Source organism: Eulemur rufifrons, chromosome 15, assembly GCF_041146395.1.
Source record: "Eulemur rufifrons isolate Redbay chromosome 15, OSU_ERuf_1, whole genome shotgun sequence".
Taxonomy (NCBI): domain Eukaryota; kingdom Metazoa; phylum Chordata; class Mammalia; order Primates; family Lemuridae; genus Eulemur; species Eulemur rufifrons.
In genome coordinates this window covers 5,391,078-5,414,929 of record NC_090997.1, presented here as the reverse complement: position 1 = coordinate 5,414,929, position 23,852 = coordinate 5,391,078, and the positions used below count along the sequence as shown (strand labels likewise).

At 43.6% G+C, this 23,852-nt stretch overlaps 1 protein-coding gene across 1 annotated transcript in view; it reads right to left on the bottom strand.

Moving 5' to 3' along the window:
* The window catches only part of ZNF76 (zinc finger protein 76), a 31,594-nt gene extending 14,153 nt beyond the window's left edge, over positions 1-17,441 (bottom strand). Inside the window, exon 1 of the mRNA XM_069489118.1 lies at positions 17,350-17,441. The gene's annotated coding sequence lies outside the window, so the exon portion shown is untranslated. The remainder of the gene's footprint in view (positions 1-17,349) is intronic.
* Between the last annotated feature and the right edge of the window lie 6,411 nt (positions 17,442-23,852).

Here is a 23,852-nt window from a genome sequence, read left to right as displayed (position 1 = left end):
GTACAAATCTAAATATACCACTTCCCTTCAATAGCTTCTCATCACCCTTAGAGTCCAGCTGGCAGGCACAGCTGGGTCCTGTTATAAATTCCCATAACCCTGGGCACTGCTTCTTCCCAGCACTCACACCCCTGGGCTCACCTACTTCAGTACTTACCACTATCTGTTCAACATTTGTTGCCTACACAAATCTCTGGGCTCCAGTCCGGTTTCTGGTTCGAAGTGGTTTTGCTAGCACCTGGGACTGGGGGCTCTCCACAAATCCTCCCAGAGTGACTCACCCTGTCCTCACGTGCAAGGTGGGAAGCACGGGAGGATCCTGTCGGCAGGACTTCCTCTATGTTCACCGTCGTGTGGAGCCTACTGCAGCTGCAGACTCCTGTGCTTGCCAAGCTGCAGGAAGCCCACAGCCTCTGCTCTCAGTTCAGTGGTTAGACTCTTTTGCCACCCACCTACAGAACTTTCCTGGGCCTGGAATCTGGACTGCCTATTTGATTCTCATGAGCTACCAGTTGCTTGCCTCAACTGGTGCTACCCAAACTGTTTTTGTGTCAGGGCACCCAGAAAGAAAGATATTTGTATGTCACACCGCAGATGTTGCTGCTTGAAGCTAGGAGTGACCAGCTGTGGCTTTGGCAGCCCTGAGGGTTGAGTGGATCAATATCTGGGCATAACTACAGGCCATCTACGACACAATGGTTAGGATGCTCTACTCCGGGCTTGGCATCTCAACTATAATAGAATTATTCATTCATTCTGTCCACAAACATTAACTAAGCTAAGGTCCAGGGACAGCAATACTACTGCTACTAATAATGAACACTACTGTAGAGTTAGCCATGTACTAGAAATACGACATATATTAACTCATTTAATTCTCACAACTCTAAAATTAGATACTATTATCCTCATTTTACAGTTGAGAAAATTGAGGCCCAAAATATTAAGTAACTTGCTCAAGGTTGCATAGCTAACAAGTGGTACAGGAGGATTTGAACTAGGACATCTGATCCAGAGTGTGCTCTTAATGACTCTATCATGCTACCAAGTACAGAGGTTCTTGAAGCTGGAGATTTATGAATCCTGAAGCCACCCGAAAATACTTTTTTGGTGTGTGACCCTATGCATTTTGCTGAAGAGAGGGGAGTCCGAAGCTGTCATCAGAGTCTTATAGGGATAAGAGGTAAAGAACCACTGCTCAACGGGGGAACTCTGGCATCTGACTCATCTTCTCTGGTCTGTTAGGATCCTGGTAGTAACTCTTACCTTGCCCAGACGCTGATAACCCCTACACGGTCCATATCTCATAAAAGCTCTGGTCCTGGCCTCTCTTGGTCTATTCCATGACCCTCAACTTTCACTCTCTTAGAGAGAGAGATTCTTTTGGTAACATGTTTTAGTGTAACAGCACTGCGTCAGAAATAAGGACACACATGAGAGACCCAGGTCTAAAAACAAAGCAGAGTACAGGTTGAAAGGGGATTGCAAAATGGCCTCCAAGTGTTATGGGTAGGCCCCATGGCTCCTGAAGCAATGGTTAATTTCATTTAGCACATTTGCACTCCACTGGGACTTTTTTTTTTTTGAGACAGAGTCTCACTCCATTGCCCTGGCTAGAGTGCCGTGGCGTCAGCCTAGCTCACAGCAACCTCAAACTCCTGGGCTCAAGCGATCCTCCTGCCTCAGCCTCCTGAGTAGCTGGGACTACAGGCATGCGCCACCATGCCCAGCTAATTTTTTCTGTATATATTTTTAGTTGTCCAGCCAATTTCTTTCTATTTTTAGTAGAGATGGGGTCTTGTTCTTGCTCAGGCTGGTCTCGAACTCCTGAGCTCAAACAATCCACCCGTCTCGGCCTCCCAGAATGCTAGGATTACAGGTGTGAGCCACCGCGTCTGGCCAATAATTGGCTTCTAATCTCGATTCTGTCTCCTATGTCTGCCTCCTTATCTGTAAAATGAAGCATTGGCCCAAATGACTCCTAGACGCTTTCTACTGCCCGTGCTTTTTTTTTTTTTTTTTTTTAAACAGACGGGTCTCGCTATGTTGCCCAGGCTGGCCTTGAACTCCTGGTCTTAAGAAATCCTCCCACCTCAGCCTCTGGAATAGCTGGGACAATGGGCACACACCACCTCACCTAGCTACTAATATTATTTTTTATCATATAGATACCCCATAATATGTGCCAGCCACTGTTCAGAGTACTTTACCTATGCTAACTCTTAATCTTAAAAATAACCCTCAACAAGGTAGGTACATTTTCCCCATTTTACAGATCAGGTGACTGAGGCTTAGAGATACAGTAATTTGTCCAAGGTCCCAAAGCTAGTAAGTGCTGAAGCCAGGATTCAAAGCCAGGCTGGCTGGCCCCAGAGTCCACACTTCTCAATCTTTGGCGTGCTTCTTCCTTCTGCTAATCCACTGTGACCGACACACTGTCAGCACTCAAAACACTTGAATATGGGTTGTTTAATTTCCATCTCACCAACTGTAACTTAAACCCAGTCCTTCCTGGCCTGCTGGCAATGGAAAGAGGGAATAGCTGGTAGCCACATTTCCCAAAATAACCCTTCTAAGACTCAAAGAAAACACATCACCACTCCTTTGCATGTTCTCGCATCCAGGCTAAATAACCCCAACCCCAACTCATTCACTTTTCCTCCTTAAGCCTCAGAACACAAACCTTTAAAAGAGCCCACTGTTGCTCCCTAACCTTCCCAATCTCTGCCTTCCAACGCAGCCTGACTGCAGGGGTGGGAAACCTTCTGCCAGGCATCTGCCAGTGTCCTGATTGCCATTTTTCTCCTTTTCCTTCCTTTAAATGATGGTTTACTCTGAATCCCCCTGTGCCGGCACCAAAGTAACAGCAGCAACAGAAAGAGAGCCCGAGAGAGGCCTTGTCACTGCTTCAGGATGGCTGTGTCCAAGCAGTTCTGCCTGCGTTTGGCATTTTAGATTCGTAACTCCCTTGACCCTCTGAGAAAGGGCAGGAGTCGGGGAGGGGTAGTCGGGGCAGCTGCTCTGTTTCCTCCTTGGAGGGTGTGAGGTTTACCAGCTTTGTAATGACCTGAGCTGGGTACAGGGGAGACAGACTGAGAGTGGGTAAGGGGAGATAAGAGTGACGACAAAAGGGAACACTCCACTTTCCCAGAACGAGCAGCAAGTCCACTTCTGTTTGTTGCTCTTTTAAATGAACTTAACCCACTGTTGGCTGTATGCGGGAAATAACTCTATGCCTTCATAACGTATCAATGCGTTTCCTAATGTAAAAATATAAATTATAATTATTTGGGAGAGATTATGTTTAGAAAAACACTTTAGACACTTGGGATCTTTTCGGTCTCTCCATGAATCAAGATGTGCTTAAATTGCCTCCTCAAAGGAGAAAAATAAGGGATGTGAAAGACAGGAAACTAAAGAGTAGCCATGGTATCTGTTTGTCTACTTTGTCACAGTTGATATCTACTCTGATCCACTTGTAAGCTGGGCTGTGCTGACTTTAGGCACCTGTTTGCTATTCCATCATCCTCTGCCAACCAGAACTCCCCAGACATTTGGAATAAGGCTTTCTGTATTCTGCTTCACCAAGCCTAGAGGGCAACTGTATTTTTTTCTTTTTTTTGAGACAGAGTCTCACTCTGTTGCCCAGGCTAGAGTGCTGTGGTGTCAGCCTAGCTCACAGCAACCTCAAACTCCTGGGCTCAAGTGATCCTCCTGCCTTAGCCTCTCGAGTAGCTAGGACTACAGGCATGCGCCACCTCTTGCTCAGGCTGGTCTTGAACTCCTGAGCTCCCCTCAGCGATCCTCCTGCCTCAGCCTCCCAGAGTGCTAGGATTACAGGTGCCCAGCCGAGGGCAACTGTATTTAGAAGCCAAAGAAAGGAAAAGAATAGAAAGGAAAATAAAACTAAAGAAAAGAAAGACAAGACTAAACATTTGCTTGGAAAGAGAGGAATGTTCAACTTTGAAGAAAAAAATGATGACAGTCTTCACATAGAAAATTCCTCATTTGTGAACAGAAAATTTCTTATGAGGACAAAGAAACATTAGGATGGGAGGGACGAAGGCTGATTGAGACAAGTGGCGAACAAATGAGAACCAGATTTGGAAGAGCTGCAGTAAAATGATTCAGTATTTGTTATTATAGAAAAAGGCCTCAACGCACACACAAAATCTTAGTGAAACAGGCTTGGTTCTGTGGCTTTCTAAACACTGAAGAGAAAACAGGAAATTAATAACAGAAACTTGCATTAACACAACACATTTAAAACATCAGCTAAACATCTCTTTGCAAAAGGCACATTGATTTTAAAAGCCCAAATCACATTTTAGTATGGTTCCCATTTGGCTACTGAAATTTTAAAGATTTGAATTAGTCACAGCAAAGGGAGTAATTAGGCAAAGTGGATTACTTCCAATTCTAAAAGGGCAATGAAAATAACAGGCACCATTATTACAGAACAGAATTTATTTAAACTAAAACAAATAACTTAAAAATCTAATTTTCAGTCATACATTGAAGTGAATTTTAACACCTTAGTTTGTAAACATCAAACATGGCAATCGTGGCTGGATTTCAAACCCATGTTAGTCCATGAAAGTCCAAAATAAAGGCATTTTGGAAGGGTTATGCTAAGGATAAGCTTTACACCAACTAGCAAATTAGCACAGAAATGATGAAGTTGCATCTAAATTGTTGTTGGAATTCAGCCTGGGGTCACCACTGGCTTGAGAAAGGCTACTTGAAAATGAAACATTCCATTAGCACCAGGAGGGACTGGGTTATCATAGTTCACATTTTTAAAAAACATCAGCCTTGGACAAAAGGTTAAATCTTTATTTTTATCAGTTCACTGAAATGGAACAATATCCAGATCTCAACTGGGAAGAGAAGGTAGTTTTGCACTTCTGAAGTAAAAGAAAATCAAGAGAAAGAACAAGGCAAGAGGATCACTTAAGGCCAGGAGTTCAAGACTAGCCTGGGCAACATAGCCAGACCCTGTGTTTCCAGGTGTGGTGGCATGCACCTGCAGTCCCAGCTACTCAGGAGGCTGAGCCAAGAGGATCACTTGGGCCCAGTATAGTTCAAGGTTATGGTGAACTACGATTAGGACACTGTACTACAGCCTGGGTGACAGAATGAGACCTTGTCTCAAAAAAAGAAAATCAAGTGAAAAGAAGAGCTGGTTTAAAAAAAAAAAAAAAAAATCAGGCTGGTGCGGTGACTCACAACTGTAATCCCAGCCTTTGGGAGGCCGAGGTGGGAGGATCACTTGAGCCCAGGAGTATGAGATCAGTCTGAGCAACATATCGAGACCCCGCCTCTACAAAAAATACAAAAATTAGCCGAGCATGGTGGCACATGCATATAGTCCCACTTACTCAAGAGGCTGAGGCTGGAGGATCCCTTGAGCCCACGAGTTTGAGGTTGCAGTGAGCTATAATGATGCCACTGCACACATGCCTGGGCAATAGAGTGAGACCCTGTCTCCAAACAAATAAACAAAAAAGCCACAGACACATACAAACTTTTCAGAATATCAAATTCCCACTGGACAAGAGGCTACAATATGAATTCACACAAGCAACACTAGTAGTAAATAAACAATAAAGCCTCACTCTAATTAGTAATTAAAGAATAAGAAAGAATAATCAAATCACCAAAATCAAAGTATAAAATCCAACAGTTGATACTGGCAAGGCTGTCACAACCCAATTAAAAAGTGGGCAAAATATCTGAACAGACATTTCACCAAAGAAGACATACATGTGGCAAATAAGCACATGAAAAGATGTTCAACATCATGTTATTAGGAAACTGCAAATTCAAACAACAATGAGATACCACTACACACCTATTAGAATGGCCAAAATCCAGAACACTGATAACACTAAATGCTGCTGAGGATATGGAGCAGGAACTCTCGTTCACTTCTGGTGGGAATGCAAAATGGTACAGCCACTTTGGAAGACAGTTTGGCAGTTCCTTACAAAACTAAACATACTTTTACTACATGACCCAGCAATCAAATTCCTTGGTATTTACTCAAGTGAGTTGAAAACTTATGTCCCCAGAAAAACCTCCACACAAACATTTACAGCAGCTTTATTCATAATTTTCCCAAATTGGTAGCAACCAAGATGTCCTTCAATAAACAAACTGTGGTACATCCATACAATGGAATATTATTCAACTATAAAAATGAATGAGCTATCAAGCCACAAAAAGACATAGAGAAACCTTAAATGCATATTGCAAAGTGAAGGAAGTCAGTCTGAAAAGGCTACATACTATATGATTCCAACTTTTACATTCTGGAAAAGGTAAAACTATACAGACAATAAAAAGATCAGCGTTTGCCAGAGATTCAACGAGAGGGAGGAAAGGATGAATAGGTTGCGCATGGGGATTTTTAGGGCAGTAAAACACTTCTGTATGATAATGTAATGGTGAGCACATGACCTTATGCCTTTGGCAAGACCCACAGAATGAACACAAAAAGCGAACCATATGGTAAACTATGAATTGATAAAAATGTTATCAATGTTGGGTCAGCAATTGCAACAAATATACCACCCCATTTTAAGATGTTAATAATAGGGGAACCTAGGGGGAAGGAGTATATGGGAACTTTCTGTACTTTGTTCAATTTTTCTGCAAACTTCAAACTGCTTAAGAAATAAAGTCTGTTGAATTAAAAAAAGAAACCAACAATGAAAGCTAGCAAGGTGGAGAGACAGGCACAAGTGTGCACTGCTGACAGTACTGGAGGTTGTTCCACTGAACAATTCTCAATGCTTAACCCCACTGGGAAAGATAAGGGTTTGAGATCTAAGAACCTTGTCCTACATCATCCCACAAAAAGAATCAACAGAAAACAAGAGCTACTCACACAATGATGCTGGTTTTAACATTTTAGACAAGAATCGCGAAGATCATATGGATTAATGGGGGGGAGGGCTTAACAAATTAATAAGTAAAAAAAGACATATGAGTAAATATTCATCTGGTTGCAACTCGCATAAACCCCAACTCCAAATAAGAAGAAGTCAGAAGAGGCCAAAAAGAAACTGCTAAGACAGTTGTGCTAAAAAGAAGGGTTGTAATTTTTAAAACATAAAAGTGTTGAAATAAAAAGGTGCCAGCATGGAGCTAAGAGGCAGTTCTCCAGCCGACATTAAACTTGCCTACTTGGCTGCCAGTCCGTCCCTCTTGGGGTTTCCCTCAATTCTCCCCACAGCCTTCCTGTTACCACCTGCACCTCCTCTCTCCTAGGTCCTGCAAAGAAAAACATCTCTCTATTCCTCCTCCAATTCATGCCAGCGTAAAACACTGAGATGGGGAACTTCTCCCTCAAGGAGTTTTCTTCCTTTCTTCTCTTATAACCCTCCCCCAGAAGTCCAGTTTCTGCTTGGATATATTTTTAAATGTGATATTCTTCAAAAGAGGATGTGTTGCTTTGTCTCGGGGAACAGAGCGTCACAATGGGACCTCATGATTCAGTATCCTATGTTGATCTTCAGAGAATCTGATATATTCTTAGAGCAATGTCCATGTGGAGAATCAGGCAGTTTTACACTGTTGGTGAGAGTATATACTAGTATGATCTCTATGGACGGCAGTTTGGCAATAGCAACCAAAATTACAAATGTACATATCATCTGACTTAGCAACTTCACATCTAGTCTACAGGTAGATGCACTTGTATGAAAAATGGCATATATCCAAGATTATTCATGGCATCCCTACATGTAATACAGGCAAAAAAAAATTAGAAAAAGCATAAATGTCTATCAATATGGAACTTCCATACCATGCAGACATAAATGAGGCGGCTCCTTACATACTGACATGGGTAGATCTCCAAAATATATGGAATAAAAACAGCAAAGTATAAAACAGTGCATTTTATGTGCTGCCATTGGCATAAAAAAAAAATCTGTGGAAGGACAGTCAAGAAATTACTAACCAGGGTTGCCTGTGGAAGGATGACTGAATGACTGTGGCACAGCAGTGGGATGGTGACTTTTCACTGTGTATCTTTAATATTTAAAGGAGAAAATTAAGCCTTGAGAATGTGTTACGTATGCCAAATAAATAAAAGAATTAAAAAAAAAACACCCTAAAACCTTCTTTTGGCTACAGGAATATCTATGATTCTCTCCCTTCACGAGGCAGACGGTCCAGTGCTGACAGGATGGGTTCCATGACATTACAGGTCTGCAGCAAAATCACATCTGAAAACGTAGCTTCACAATTCAAGGATGCCATTCTGGGATTTCATATGGAAAGCTGATTACATTGAGCATGAGGCAACAGCAGGTCTATACAGGACCAGAGGACATGGTGGCTTCAATATGTGTATCCCCAGCCTGGTGGATCTGGCTGAAGTGGTAGTCTAAGCAGGGACTACCTTTCTCCCTCATTGTCCCATGTAGCCCTGGGACAGTACTTCCTAGGTTAAGAGGATGATCTCAGACAGAGAAAAGAACTCTAGTCTCAGGTACCCCTGCCACATCCCTGCATCTAAGCCGCAGGTCAGGTCTAAAATCTCAAGGAGGCCGGGCGCGGTGGCTCACGCCTGTAATCCTAGCACTCTGGAAGGCCCAGGCGGGTGGATCATTTGAGCTCAGGAGTTCGAGACCAGCTTGAGCAAGAGCGAGACCCCCGTGTCTACTAAATATAGAAAGAAATTATATGGACAACTAAAAATATATATAGAAAAGAAAATTAGCTGGGCGTGGTGGTGCACACCTGTAGTCCCAGCTACTCGGGAGGCTGAGGCAGGAGGATCGCTTGAGCCCAGGAGTTTGAGGTTGCTGTGAGCTAGGCTGATGCCACGGCACTCACTCTAGCCTGGGCAACAGAGTGAGACTGTCTCAAAAAAAAAAAAAAAAAAAAAAAACGAAAAGAAAAGAAAGAAAAGAAAATCTCAAGGAGCCCCCAGTTCCTTGGTTCTTATCTTAGCTGTATGGGTCTCATGCTTTATCAACACCCAAAGCAGCAGGAACTTCTTTTTTTTTTTTCAGACATAGTCTTGCTCTGTCACCTGGGCTAAAGTGCCATGGCATCAGCCTAGCTCACAGCAACCTCAAACTCCTGGGCTCAAGCGATCCTCCTGCCTCAGCCTCCCGAGTAGCTGGGACTACAGGCATGTGCCACCACAGTCAGTCAATTTTTCTATTTTTAGTAGAGATGGGGTCTCACTCTTGCTCAGGGTGGTCTCGAACTCCTGGGCTCAAGTGATCCTCCCCCCTCGGCCTCCCAGAGCCCAGCTAGGAACTTCTAACAAATGCAGTTGTGAAGTGAGATATAATATGAGCCCAACAACTTATATCTGGGCTTTTCAGAGATGAATAATTCACAGGAGGGCAAGCTGGGGAGGGGGTAATGCTAAACCCAAGGTACTAAAAGGGGTGCTCTTTCAGCTGATGACAGTATAACGCACCATGAGGATTTTAATGACCTATCCAACATAGCAGATCTTTCTGATTCTGAACTACAAGTGAGAAGCCTGAGTTGGCCCCATATTTCGACCAGCAAAACAGATGACTGCATAGGATTTGTGAGACTCTCACAATTTTATACCTTGATTGATAGCTGCCAGCGCAAGAGGAATTTGAGGTTTATCAGTAGCTTTTGGAAACCAGCACCTGAAGCAAGTTAGGACTGTCAGTTAAAGATGCTCAGCTGTACCTGGACTTGTATCTGTTTTGGTTTTTTTTTTTTTCACTCACCAGGACAAAATTTCCTTATTCCATTAAGTGGCAGATGCTGATTACCTGTCAACTCTAAACTAATTTTGTAGGTGATCTGTCAATTAGCATGGGCTATGTCTTGTGCTCTTGTTTACCTGGTTAGAGACTCTCCTTGCAACATAAACATTGACATCTAAATGAGCCATGGATAAACACAGCTGAAGGATGGCTTCCAGATGCAGTTAAAGGATTACACTGCCATGGTATGTGTTTTCCTTAACACTTGACTTTTTTAGAGGAAAATAACATTCTTACTTTCTGTTATACAGATTATAATTTAAGTTCCTGGAGAGCAAGCCTTTTGGCTTAATTAGCACCTAACAAAGAATGTGCCAAAGATACCAAATGATTAATGCAATTAGGTCACATAGCCAACTGAGCTCTTAAGTTCAAATCTGAATCCTGATTCAGTTCCATTCATTGTGAATTAGATCTAACTGAAACTCCTGAGACCAGATCTGAAACCCTTCATCTTCTACATAACTATGAGCTCCTTACAAAAAGCTCCTAGCAGGGAAGTAAAGATTGAGTTAAAGAATGAAGTAGGGACCAGGTGTGGTGGCTCCTGCCTGTAATCCTAGCACCCTAGGAAGCTGAGGTGGGAGGATCGCTTGAGCTCAGGAGTTCAAGACCAGCCTGAGCAAAGCGAGACTCCGTCTTTTATTAAAAATAGGAAAATAAGCCAGGTGTTGTGGCACGTGCCTGTAATCCCAGCTACTTGGGAGGTTGAGGCAGGAGGATCACTTGAGCCCAGGAGTTTGAGGTTGCAGTGAGCTACGATGTCACCACTGCACTCTATCCAAGGCTACAGAGCGAGACTCTGTCTCAAAAAAAAAAAAAAAAAAGAAAAAAAAAAATGAAGGAGGAAGGAATTGAGGCCCCCACCACATCCCTTCCCAACCATATCACACCACTTTCCCAGCCCCAAGCTGGATGGACCACTTTTTCCTCACCTGGAATACCATCTTGCCTTGTCTCTGACATCCACGTTCACCGTTTCCTCCTAGACTCAGGTCAAGAACAAGCTTTCCCTGGCTAATATCATGCCAGACTGTCAAACTCCAGCCCCGTGTTCCTTCTGCACTTGGCAGTGAAGCTACACCTGGAGGCTCATCGGTGGTGCTCCACAAGGGCATGGATCCATCTCCTCTGTCATCGTCTCATGCTGCGGCACGGTGCCCAGCACACCGCAGGCATTCACTGGGTATTACTTTAGCCAGTATGAAGGAAGGAAGGAACCTTACCACCACCACCATTCTACTGTGTAGAGCTCAGCAGTTTCCAAAATGCTCTCAGATACACAGATGCATTTTCTTGTGTACAGTAAGCACTTAATTCATCAACTCTCACAATGGGAGGGGCTGAGAAGACAACTCACTTCTAGTCTAAAGCAGTCATTTGGCAGATGAAGAGACAGAGGCCTGCATTGCCTGAGGAGTCCCAAAGGATCACACAGCTACCTGGTGGCGGGGCCTAAACCACCAGTGTTCTTCCCCCCATACTCCTCTGTCTCCTGCTTAGTAATAGTGTTCTTTCAGTTCCTGAGAAGAGATACTTACCAGACTCCAACAGACTTGAATGTCCTTACTCAGTATCTCTATTGTGATATCCAAAAATATCTCAAACTGGACAAGTTTAAAAGTGAATTCCTTATCTCCCCCTTCTCACAATCTGCCCCCCTTCCAGGCTCCTCCATTTCAGTAAATGAGAATTCCACCCTTTACTTGCTCAGGCCAAAAATGTGGGAGCTATCCTCAACTTCTCTATTTTTTTCACATGCTGCATCCAATCCATCAACAAATCCTGCTGGCTCCTTTCAAAATATACCCAGAATCCAAACATTTCCCACTCTTCCATTGCATTACTTTGGGTCCAAGACACCAACTTCTCTTGCTTAGGCTCTGCAGTAGCCTCCTAACCAGTTCCCCTCCTTCCACTCTTTCCTCAGTACAGCTTATTCTCAACACAGCAGCCAGAATGATCTTTTCAAAATATAATCACACCACTGATCTTCCTAGAATCCTCTAATGGCTCCCATCTCACAATTCACAATAAAAGCCAGTGGCCTATGTGATTTGCCCCTAATCCACTCTCACGCCGACACCAGCTGTTTCCCTTATCTCAGGCTGGCTTCCTTGTGTTTCTCGAACATGTCTACAGGGCACACTCCTTTTCAGTGAGACTTTCCTTGACCACTCCCCTTCTCTGCTTGATTTTCTCAATATATATTTTACTTATTTATTTGTTTATTGTCTGTGTCTCCCTTGTCCATTGCCCAAAAGGTGAGGTCATTGTTCCAACCCCAGTGCCTAGAAAAGTACCTGGCACATAGCAGGTATTCAAATATTTGTGGAATGAATGAATGAATGAACATCCACACCTTTAGGATCTCCCAGTAATCCGAAAGCTTGAGGTCAGAAGGGGAAGACCCTAGTTGAACTCTAGTCTCTCTCCTGCCCTGGGCCCCTCTTTCCCCACCTTCTTCTCAGGTCCAGTCCAACCCTTTACCATCAGAAACCATACTTGAGCTGGGAAGCAGGGAAGGACCAGGCGCTTGTTGCTAGGCTGTTATAATTCCCAGGCCACCAGACGCAGAATTCTATAGGGTTCTAATTTTTTCATTAGGTATCCTGATATCTCACAAACAGAAGAGGTCACAGATAGGTCAGCACTAAGTATACTACTTAACCTAGATAACAGTACTAACTCAGTAACAGAGGTGATTTGAGGTGTTTCCCAAGGAACAGTGCTAGAATTGTACTTGATCATCTAGCTGCCCCCCAATCTTTTTTCTCTAAGACGGAGTCTTGCTCTGTCGCCTGGGCTAGAGTGCCGTGGCTTCAGCCTAGCTCACAGCAACCTCAAACTCCTGGGCTCAAGTGATCCTCCTGCCTCAGCCTCCCAAGTAGCTGGGACTACAGGCATGTGCCACCATGCCTGGCTAATTTTTTCTATTTTTAGTAGAGACGAGGTCTTGCTCTTGCTCAGGCTGATCCTGAACTCCTGACCTCAAGTGATGCTCCTGCCTTGGCCTCCCAGAGTGTCAGGATTACAGGCATGAGCCACCATGCCTAGCACCCCCCAATCTTTTTGTTATGGATTTCTAATACATACAAAAGTAGTTGTAATGAACGTCATGAATCTGTTACCCAACTTCAATAATTACCAACATTTTGCCACCTTGGTTTCCTCTATTCCCTAATTGTCTCTGCAATCTCTACTAAACATTTCATCTAGCTGTTTTCTTGAGAATAGGTCTATGTAAGACAGACCCTGACATTGTCGCCACTGCGTCCAGCAACTGTCTCAACCAATCTCTCTAGTTTTACAAGAAATATGGTTTAAAAAAAAAAAAAAGCACTTATACCCATTCCACCCAAGCAATGACTAAAAAAGGAAGTGTCTAAATTCCAGACTGTTTAAATCAAGGGACTTGCTATCATGTTTGGAGGGCTGTGGGGAGGGGGTTGCTGTGGCTACAAAATGAATGTAGACAAGAGCTGTTTTTATTTGGATGTCCCTGATGCAGAATTTCTGAGTAAGTTAATTCAACACAGTAAGTATTTACTGACTACCTGCTAAATATGAGGGACACGATTAAAATGACAGAAGGTAAAGAAAACCCAGCCTCTGTTCTTAAGCAAGTCACAGGGTGGGGGGTAAGAGAAGTACACAGATAACTAAAATACAAAGCAGAGTATGTTCTCTGCCCTAAGAAACATTAAGCAAATGTAAGGCAAAAGCTCCTTTTCTTTAATCCACCCACAGAGGTTGTAGACGCCAGTGCTAGAATTGTACTTGTTAATCTAGCTGTGCCCCAATCTTTTTTTTCTGAGACAGAGTCTTGCTCAGTCGCTTGGGCTAGAGTGTTGTGGCATCAGCCTTTTTTAACTTTAGTTTTTCTTTAACTCTAGTTTTGCCCTCTGCTGTATTTATTGTTCTATAGCCAATAAGTACATTATAGGAGCCCTGAGAATTTGGTGACCCACGGATTAGACTTTTTTGTCATTGTTTTTGGGTTTTCTTTTGAGACACGGTCTCACTCTGTCACCCAGGCTGGAGTGCAGTGGCATCATCATAGCTCACTGCAACCTCAAACTCCTGGCCTCCCACAGTGCTAGGATTACAGGCGTGAGCCATTTCACCTAGCTAGAAGAGTTTTAGATGTGGACTGTTAATGTCATATTTTGCTACTGACCATCCAGTCTTCCAAGGGAGGGGACTGGAAAACAATGGGGCTAATTCAATGCCGGCAGAGGCTGACACTCAAAGCATTCTACCCTGAGGGCATATACAGCAAGCAGCTTCAGAAGGATAGGATAGTGGGAGTGCTTCCAGGAGACGCAGCTACATAGATTCTGAAGGGTTTCTTAGGGTTCTCTCCTTGCTATCTAAAGGACTGAGATCTTGGTGATCTATTACCAGAAGCCATCAGAAGTTCTAGAGAAGAGTGCAGTTCTCTGCAGAAACCAAAGAGGCTGATGAGGTTTGGATGGAGAGTGCTATGTATATGAGAGTAGCAGGGTCATTCACGTGGCTCTGAAGTAGATGCATGGGAGAGTGGAGGAAGAAAGGCACAGAGGTGGGATGGGCGGGAGGTTTACATTGTAATCAGTTTGTTATCAAGAGTGGTGAGAAGAAGATGGTTAGGGAGACAAAAAAGAGGAAGGCAAGAAGGAGAAGGCACTGAAACACAGGGAGAGGGGAAGGGTGAAAGATGACTCTGGCAATCACTGATGAAAATGAGGGAGGAATCTGAGAGGCAGGAACTCATAGGATGCTGGGCAGGAGTGTGAGAGATCTTAGAATGGGAGGGTATAGAGGTTATAAAGGATGGGTTCACGTTAGGATGGAAGGGGCTCATTCCACTGAAGCTAGGCACATCAAGAGGTCACCAGACGAAGGGCTAATTAGATGAAGGTTTCAGGTAACAGAATGTAGCTGAGTACAGCAGAAGTGCAGGGAGAGCTAGACCACTGAGAATGAAAACAGGAAGGAATCACAGGATGAAAGAGGACTGGGCTAACGGGTTTTGGATTCCTGGGTGTAAGGGACTTAACCAGATGACAAGATTTGGGGTAAAGCATTAGCGAGGTGGGAGACACCTTAGGATGAGTGAGATCACAGGGTGAGGGCTGGGAGCTCCAAGGACTCAGTGTGAGACGGTATCAGGGCAAAGGATGAAGAGCAGTATTAAGGTTGACTGGGTTCAGGACATGCTACCCCAAAATATGGCAATTTGAGAAAATGACAGAAGAAGGTCACTCTCACTTTCCCTGGCCCTTCTCCCCTGAAGCAGGTCATAAAGCCCTCATGTGAGAGGTGCCCTCACTATACCCAGAGGAAAGGAGCAACCTTATCTCTAAAGACAGGGTCACAGAGAAGAATCTCAACAAACGAGCCTTGCTAAGTTTTCCCCTGTTTATTACCATTAGATCATACCCTTTTTGCCCCGTTGTATTTTTCCACAACTATACACTCTTCATCAAACCTAGCATGAAAATACCAAGTTTAACCATTTCTTCAGGTCTTCATTTCGTTATGAGGGCTCTCGTGTCATGTAAAACTTACATTTAATCTGTATGCTTCCAGCTGTTGGGGAACTTATGAAAATCTATATACTTTTCTCTTGTTAATCTGTGTTTTGTTATAGGGGCCTAAGCCACGAACCTAAAAAGATATTTTGCCTCCCCTACAAGATGCAGGGATCTCAGGAGATACAGGGTCAAAAGTCATGAATAATAGGATGAAACAGTCACCAAGCCATTGGGCAAAGGGTCATGAAGTGAGCTGATGTTGGGTACAGGCATTATTAGAAAATAAGGAACAAGCGGCTGAGGTTGATGTGGAAAACCAGGTAGGTTTTGGGGCAAAAGAGACAACGAAGTTTTTTTTTTCTTTTTTTTTTTAAGACTGTGGTTTCAAATCCCAGTTCTGCTACCTTAGCTATGTTTCTGGTTTGTTTATTTAAAACCAAACCAAAAAAAAAAAAAAAAAGTGCGAAGGGGAAATGGTAGTAAATGGGTGGTTGAGAGATAAAAATATACAAAGCTTGGCACACAGTAGGTGTTCAGTGAGCCAGTATTAAGGCAACATCGGGGTAAAGAACCAGAGTAGTGAGGCCACGGCAGAGATAAGAGGATGGGGATTCTAAGATGTCAACAGAAGAAAGATAATGCAAATATGGGCCACATGTTCATTGTTGAATCCCTAGCACCCAGGACAGAGTAAGACCCACAGGAGGTTCTCAGTAGTAACAACAGCTTATACTTAAGGAGTCCCATGTGCCAGGCATGGTGCCAAGTGCTTTTCATGTGTTATGTTAGGCACTACTATTATCCTCCCTTAGCAGAGGTGGAGACTGAGGTTCAGATAGGCTAAATCGTATGCCAAAAGTCCCACAGTTAAAGAGCCAGAGGCAGACTGGAACCTAGGTTTCTTATGACATCAGTGCCCCAAGCTGAAACACTCTGCTATATTGCTTTGCAAACATGTTAACCGATGGGGTCTGATCAAGGGAAATGGATGTGCACTAGTGAGAGTGTAGGGCATCATGGGAATGAGGGAGTAAGATTCAAGAAGCCAGTGGGCCCTGGGTTGAGGTAATAAGAGTAAGCTTGTAGGGTGGGGTATAAAAATGACTGCAAACAATTATTATCTTGACTGAAAATTGCAGAATTTCACAACTGGAAGGAAACTCTGAGATCATCTAACCCAACTCCATCACAATAATGATAGGAAACTGAGGCCAAGAGTGAGGAAGGGACTTCTCCCAGGTTCCCAAAGCACAGCAGTGGCAGAGCTGGGACTTCAACCTGGGACCAGAAACTCAATCCACAATTCTTTGATGCCTCCAATTATAGCTACTTCATATTTCTCTCTATACCCTCCTTAGCACCAGAAAGGTGCTGGGACACTTGTAAGTCATGTGCTGATTGACAACGGAGGGCTGAGAGTGCAGAGGGATGCCAGTGGGGGTGATTTTAGGATGAAAAGAGAAAATGAAATGAGGGTATGGGGTCATGGGGCTAAGATACTGAGAGTTACTTTGATGAGTGGGTGGGAAACTACTGGAGTATGGCTTAGGAGTTGCCAGGAGAGTTTTGAGCAGTGTCACAGAGTTTGTGGGGAACACAACGTAGAGTCGTTGGGGTTACTGGGCCAGTGGGGTCACCAAGAAAGAGTGTTGGGGATCTTGGGGTCATGTGAGTCACTAGATTATAAGCGAGGGAGTCATGGGTTGGTGGGTCCCTGAGAAGAGCTGGGGAAATTCCTGGATTAGCAGTCGAGTAATAATTAAGGGTTATCTGGTGAGGTCTTGGGGGTCAGTGGGTGGGGTGTAGGGTCACAGAGGTGGAGGCGGGCGCAGTCACGGGGTGGGGTTTGGGAGTCATGGGGGAGGAGTCGCAGGGCGGAATGGAGGGGCAGGGTCCCTGGGTGGGGGAGGGGCCCGGCCGCCGTCCAGCGGCCCGGCCGCCCGGCTAGGACCGGAGGCGGGTGGGCACGCCGGGCTCGGGACCTTCCAGGGCCCTGCGCCCGCCCAGCCTCCCGCCCTGGACACAGTGGACCCACTCTTCCCGCAGCCACCAACCTGACAGCCCCCGAGGGCGACTCCGCAGACAGACCGCCATGCACCGGGCCCCGCCACCAGCGCCGGCCCCGCAACCCGCCTGCGCCATAGCCCGCCCGCCCGCGCGCAGCTTGCCTCATGCGATATCCAGGTTCCAGGGCTGCCGCAATTTCCTCTCTTCTCGGAACGCCTCTACCGGGCCCCGGAACCCGTATGGAAAATACAGGGCACGCTCCACCCCGCCCTCCCTTCGCCGCTGCGGCCGTCCCACTTATCCTCGTTCCCGGGCCCCCGAAGCCCGGGCGGCTGGGATCTGAACCCAGCCCCTCGGAGCCCCGCCCCGCCCCCCGGCCGGGGTGACGCACGGCCCGCTGGGCCGAGCGCCCAGGGAGGGCGTGATGACGTCACGACGCCCGGGTCAGGGCCCGGGCGCGGCTCCGAGCCCAAGCGTAGCTGTAGCCATCGGGAGCCGCTACCTGTCTGCCCAAGGACTCGGTCCACCTGAGACCTGAGGCGGGGGCGGGGAGGCCCCGAGGGCCCTGCGCCGTCTCGCCTGCGGCCGGCGGGCCAGAAGGTGCGCTTCAGAAGTAGGCGGGGAGGATCAGAGGGACAGGGTGTGAAGGAAGCCGTTCCCGCGTGTCCCACGGCTCGAGCTGGGGCTGCCGACTCTCCTCCGGCGCAGAGCCCCCAGGCTTCCTCCCGGCCGCCGCGGCGCGCACTCTGCACGAACTGTGCATTACGGTCCCGAAGCGCTTTAAAGTGCACGGTCCGCCAGCTTTGCCTACTGATCTTCGAGCCACCCTTTGAAGGAAGCAATTGCAGGTATTAATAGCTCCTTATTGAAAAGGACGACATTGAGGAGCAGTGAGGGACTGCCTCCTTAGGGAGGGCGCCCTGACGGTCCTCTTGGGTTCTTGACTCTCATTCTCCGTCGGCCCCACCCCCGGCCTCAAAACCAGCTACTTCCTCTCGTAGGCTTGCTTCAGGTGATCAAAACCAAGCCTTTTACTATTTCCCCTTCTTAGCAGGGAGGGACCGCGATTGGGGAATTTTGAGAAACCTGAGGGAAAATTAAAAGGGAGTGAACTTTAGGTATAAAATTAAATAAAAAAGGGGAATTTGATAAGGAACTGGTAAAGATTGCCTCTTAGCGGAGGAACAGGTTACCTGGGGGAATAAAGTGAGAAACTTCACCCTCTCTACCCTTTCAGATTTTAACTCATTTCTTTAGTATCTTCCTCCCCAACAATTTCATAAAAATAATTTTAAAAGGAAGTAAACTAGAAACATTTACGAAATACTGGGTTTGGGGCCCGTGGTCGTTAAAGATGCCTTTGGGAGCACAGACATCTTGTTCCTCTCCTCCCTCTCTGAGGAGCTTAACCAGAAAGCCCCCCTTTAAATCTTAGACATCCCCTTTTCCCCATCTTGGGCATATCTTTCTAGAGGCGGGGCTGGGACCAGAGTTCTCAGTTTAGGGAGGCAGTAAGTGACAATTGATGGTCCATTCCTATGATTAATAATCCTTTTTTTTTTTTTTTTTAAACGGTCTTGCTTTGTCACCCGGCTAGAGTGCAGTGGGTGCAATCATAGCTCACTGTGACCTCCAACTCCTGGGCTCAAGTAATCCTCCCGCCTCGGCCTCCCAAAGTGCTGGGGATTACAGGCGTGAGCCACCGTGCTCAGCCAATAATTAATCCTTTATATACTTCCCGGTATAGAAATAAACAGCCTGATCACTAGAGTGCCCCTTTTCTGTTCCTTTTTGGTACAAGTTTGACAAGGTATTGGCCACAGAAATATCTTATAGATACAGACAGTATAGTATGAACAGCGGGGAATAGAACTCAGGATGTACCTGAGTTTGTCCCTCACAACCTCCACACCATCTTTTTTCCACAGTAAAAAATACATTTGTCCTTTTGTACATTCCCTGCAAATCCTAATCCGATGTCAAATCACCTTTGCCATTGCACATTTAACAAAAACCCGTGGGAAAACAATGTCTGAAACTGAAATAGTGATTCCAATGGTGGGTAATTTCAGATCCTCAGGAGAGTTTGTAAGGCAAATATTTTGGGATGGAGTATTGAAGATCATTTCTAGCGGCTTCTGTCCTGTCCTCGCCCCTCAACATGTATAGGCTAGTGATCTTCAGACATTTTCAAAACTAGACTCCATAAAATAAATTTTTTTTTTTTGAGACAGGGTCTCAGTTGCCTGGGTAGAGTGCAGTGGCATCAGCCTAGCTCACAGCAACCTCAAACTTCTGGGCTCAAATGATCCTCCTGCTTCAGCCTCCTGAGTAGCTGGGACTACAGGCATGCACCACCATTCCCAGCTAATTTTTTTTTCCATTTTTAGTTGCCCAGCTAATATTTTCTATTTTTAGTAGAGATGGGTTCTCGTTCTTGTTGAGGCTACCCCATAAAATAATTTTGAAGAGCTTTTTACCCCTTGTTCATCTTTAAGTTGAAACCTAAATTTTCCTTCATAGTAGAGGCTATAATTTCTGACTTTTTGCAAATTTTGACATCTTAAATTAAAAGTTGTTACATCATTCTGAAATGTATCCAGTGGATTCCAAATATCCTAAAAATTTGATGCCCGTTATCATCCATTTAAAAATATGTGAACAAGCTCTTCTTTAACAGAAATTGTATATGGTTTATTTTCTTCTTGAACTCCTAATTCCATTCACTTCCTGTAATTACTAGTATACACAATTTGCTAAACACATAAAAATATACATTTTTATAACTCATGAAACCTAAAAAGTACAATTTTTATTGAAAATGCATCTTAGAAATATGGTGTTTTTCCCCCAGTTATTTCAGGTATTCATGGTATTACCTAATTGTAGAAGGAGATAAAGTGCAACATCAATTCTCTACCTGTTTTTTATTTTTGTAAACACAGTGTTAAGAAGCCTTGTTCACATAATTGGAAAAGGGATAGATTTGTTACAATGATATTCCTTGAGATCAAAGACTCAAGGAATATCATTGTAACACATCTCTCTTATTATATGCCAACAATTATAAAGTGATCTATTATCAAATACTATCAAATAGAATCCTTTAATTATATTAAAAAAAAGAATTAGAAACCATTCAACTTGCAAAACGATTTATCTAGTAGAGTCTCAGTTTCAGTCTTAATAAAAATGATTATTATCTATGACCTTTTCATTTATAGGCACCTTGTTAATCAGATATTGATTTCCATACTCTTTTGCCAACACAATATTTTTTAAAATTTTTTTCTTTTTTTTTCAGAGACAGGGACTCACTATGTTGCCCAGTCTGGTCTCGAATTCCTGGCCTCAAGTGATCCTCCTGCCTTGGCCTCCCAAAGTGCTGGGATTATAGGCATGAGCCACTGGACCCGGCCTCAACACGGCATTTTTGACAAAATTCTCTTATCATTATATGTTTTCAGCATCTTTTTGGTAAAATATTAAAGTGCAGATTCAGCTCATTCACTGTACAGAAAATAATTGCCATTTGTGGAATTGGCAAAGCCAGTCTTAATTTCATACCAATCAGCCAAATCAGATTTACTTTCTGTTAGGAAAAAGTGTGAATTTTATTCTTCAGTTTAAATAAGTATGTTAGCAAGCATTTCAAAAGATACTATAAAATCATTGGGAAATATTAACTGTAGCTTATAAAATATATTACTAATCAGTCAAGATTAAAATTATCTAGATCTAATATTAACGTTATAATAAATAGTAAAAAGAAGATAGTACTGTTTCTCATTATATAATTTGGAATAATGCAGTACAATGTATAGCTAAATACATCAGTTTTCAGAAATGATATAGAAAGCATGTTATTCCCTTGGTAAATGTGTGTGCTTGCTTGCATCAAACTCTGGTGTTTTGTCTTTGGGAACAATTAAATAAGAATCATGTCTAAAAATCAGAAATAAGTCCAATAATCTTGTCATATATAAATTTTTTCTTATGTGTTTGTAAAAAAGAAAGGTACATTTGCTAAGAAATAATGGGTTGAGCAGCTAACAATTTCGTTTTATGCCAGTAGGAGGTAGAAAATAAGAAACATTTTATAAGATGAAGTAAGAGGAGGACTGATTGCAATGGGAATATTTTGAGATGAAGTGGAAAACAACCCTCCTCTCCCAACTCTCCAGGATTTTACACCCTGACCATGCATCAGGATTTAGTGTAGGTGAGGGATATACTTTTCTTTTGTAAAAAGGGACAAAGGACTATGGTGAAAGGGAAGGTAGAATGGAGAGTGTGCATGAATATGTCAGCTGGCTCTCAAACAGAAGGGTTTTAGGAAAGATTTCATATGGAAGTTGAGGATCTTGAAATGTATTCGTTTAAAAAACTCTCCTCAGATTGATTTCCTTGCTCGGATATCACTTACAAAGTTTTCACATACCGTTGGAAAGAATTCCTTGAAAAGTCTTTATGTACCCCGATTTAAAGACTTCTTAATATAGGCATACCTATACTGCCATGGCCCTGACTGTACATTATTCTGGGACACCAAAGCAAGTGTCCTAGGAAGTCAGACCGAAGACTTAGTGTTCTTGGAATAGAAGAAGGTTAAGAGAGAAGTCAAAGAGGATGTCCCCAAGTTGGTGTAGTACAATAGTCCTGGATATGGTCCTCAGCTTTATAGTTCTAGAAGTGTGATTATAGTACACACAAAGGTGTTAATGTTTTGTCACACGAAATCAAACTCATAGGAAGTTAATGTATAAAATAGAATGCCAGTGTGTTAATTTATACTCATAGCCACCAAGGGGACTGTATTCTCTCTTGTTGGGAAATCTATATGGGAAGATCAGTTATAATGAGAAAGTTACATAAGGACTGTGGATCTTGAGCATGGCTATTGTTATCAAGCTATGACAACCAGACGCTTGCTGCCTGGCATATAATAGGAACTCAGTAATTATGGAATGCATGCAACTGTCTTCGTCATAGATGCTAAAAGGGATGTTCAAGATTCTGATAAGCCAATCCAACATTTTTTTGATGATCTTTCCTTGTTTCTCAAGTCGTACTCTTAAATGGCTATATCATGTAGATATTAAATCCAATAAAATTTCATGTCAGAGAGTTATATATTTGCAATAATTAATTTCTATTATCTCTGAGCCTACAAATTGAGACTGGTCATTTATTTATTTTTTAAGAGATGAGGTCTCACTATGTTGCCCAGGCTGGAGTGCAGTAACTATTCACAGGTGTGATTAAAGTGCACTGCAGCCTTGAACTCCTGGATCAAGTGATCCTTTCGCCTCAGCCTCCCAAATAGCTGGGACTACAGGCACGCAGCATTTCACCTGGCTAATTCTTTTATTTTTTAGAGATGAGGTTATTGCTATATTGCCCAGGCTGGTCTCAAACTCCTGGGCTCCAGCAAGCCTCTCGCCTCAGCCTCTCAAGCAGCTGGGACTACAAGTTCTCACCACTACCCTTGGCTGGGACTGTTCATTTATATAAGAGATTGGAGACTGCATTGTAGTGGCTGAATAATCTGTATTTCAGAATATTATTTGGTGGCCAAGAGTGTATCATAAAAAGAATGATGTTGGGTGACCCTCAGTGCAGGTACTCTGCCAGAAGTAGGACATCCTAATTAGAGAGGTATTGAACTACCTGTGGCCTGGCCAGTTTTTGTGGAGTGTACTGCTAAGGAGGAACAATAAATTTCCTCCGCCTCTTAGATCCCCCTCAGGAGATAATTCTTGATATTATTTTTAAAGGTAGACAAAGAGGTTGCAGTGAGGTGGTTCACACCTGTAATCCTAGCACTTTGGGAGCCTAAGCAGGGAGGATTGCTTGAGGTCAGGAGTTTGAGACCAGCCTGAGCAAGAGCGAGACCCCATCTCTACAAAAAAATAACAAGTTAGCCAGGTGTGGTGGTGCACGCCTGTAGTCCTGGCTACTTGGGAGGCTGAGGCAGCAGGATTGTTTGTGCCCAGAAGTTTGAGGTTGCAGTGAGCTATGATCATGCCACCGCACTCCAGCCTGAGTGACAGAGCAAGACTTTGTCTCTTGGGGAAAATAAGAAAAGGAAGGAAGGGAGAGAAGGAGGGGAGACAAACCTTTTCAAATTCTAAAATCATTAGGAATAAGATAAATTGCCAAATTTTATCTGGAAGCCAGAAAACACTTTGTCTTCTCAAAGCTTTTTCTGGCTCTAGGATAAGCTATTGAGATAGAGGAAAACATGCTAGGCCAAGAGTTTCATTTAGTATTTTAATAATAATAAAAAAGACAATACAAAATCCAAACATTTCTTTTTACAAGTTCAGATACATATTTTTCCCCAAGTGCAAAATACTCTATGAACGGCATCATTTGCTGTTTATTGTTGATTGTGTAGGAGATGCTTACTATATTGGCAGCAGTGGAAGCCAGATATAAATACAATGTTTTGAGATTTCTTCTGCATTAAAAAAAAGCCTCCCACATCGTGATTATTTTCTGAAACTTCAGTTCAACTCACACAGAAGAATAAAGTTTTCAGTTTATC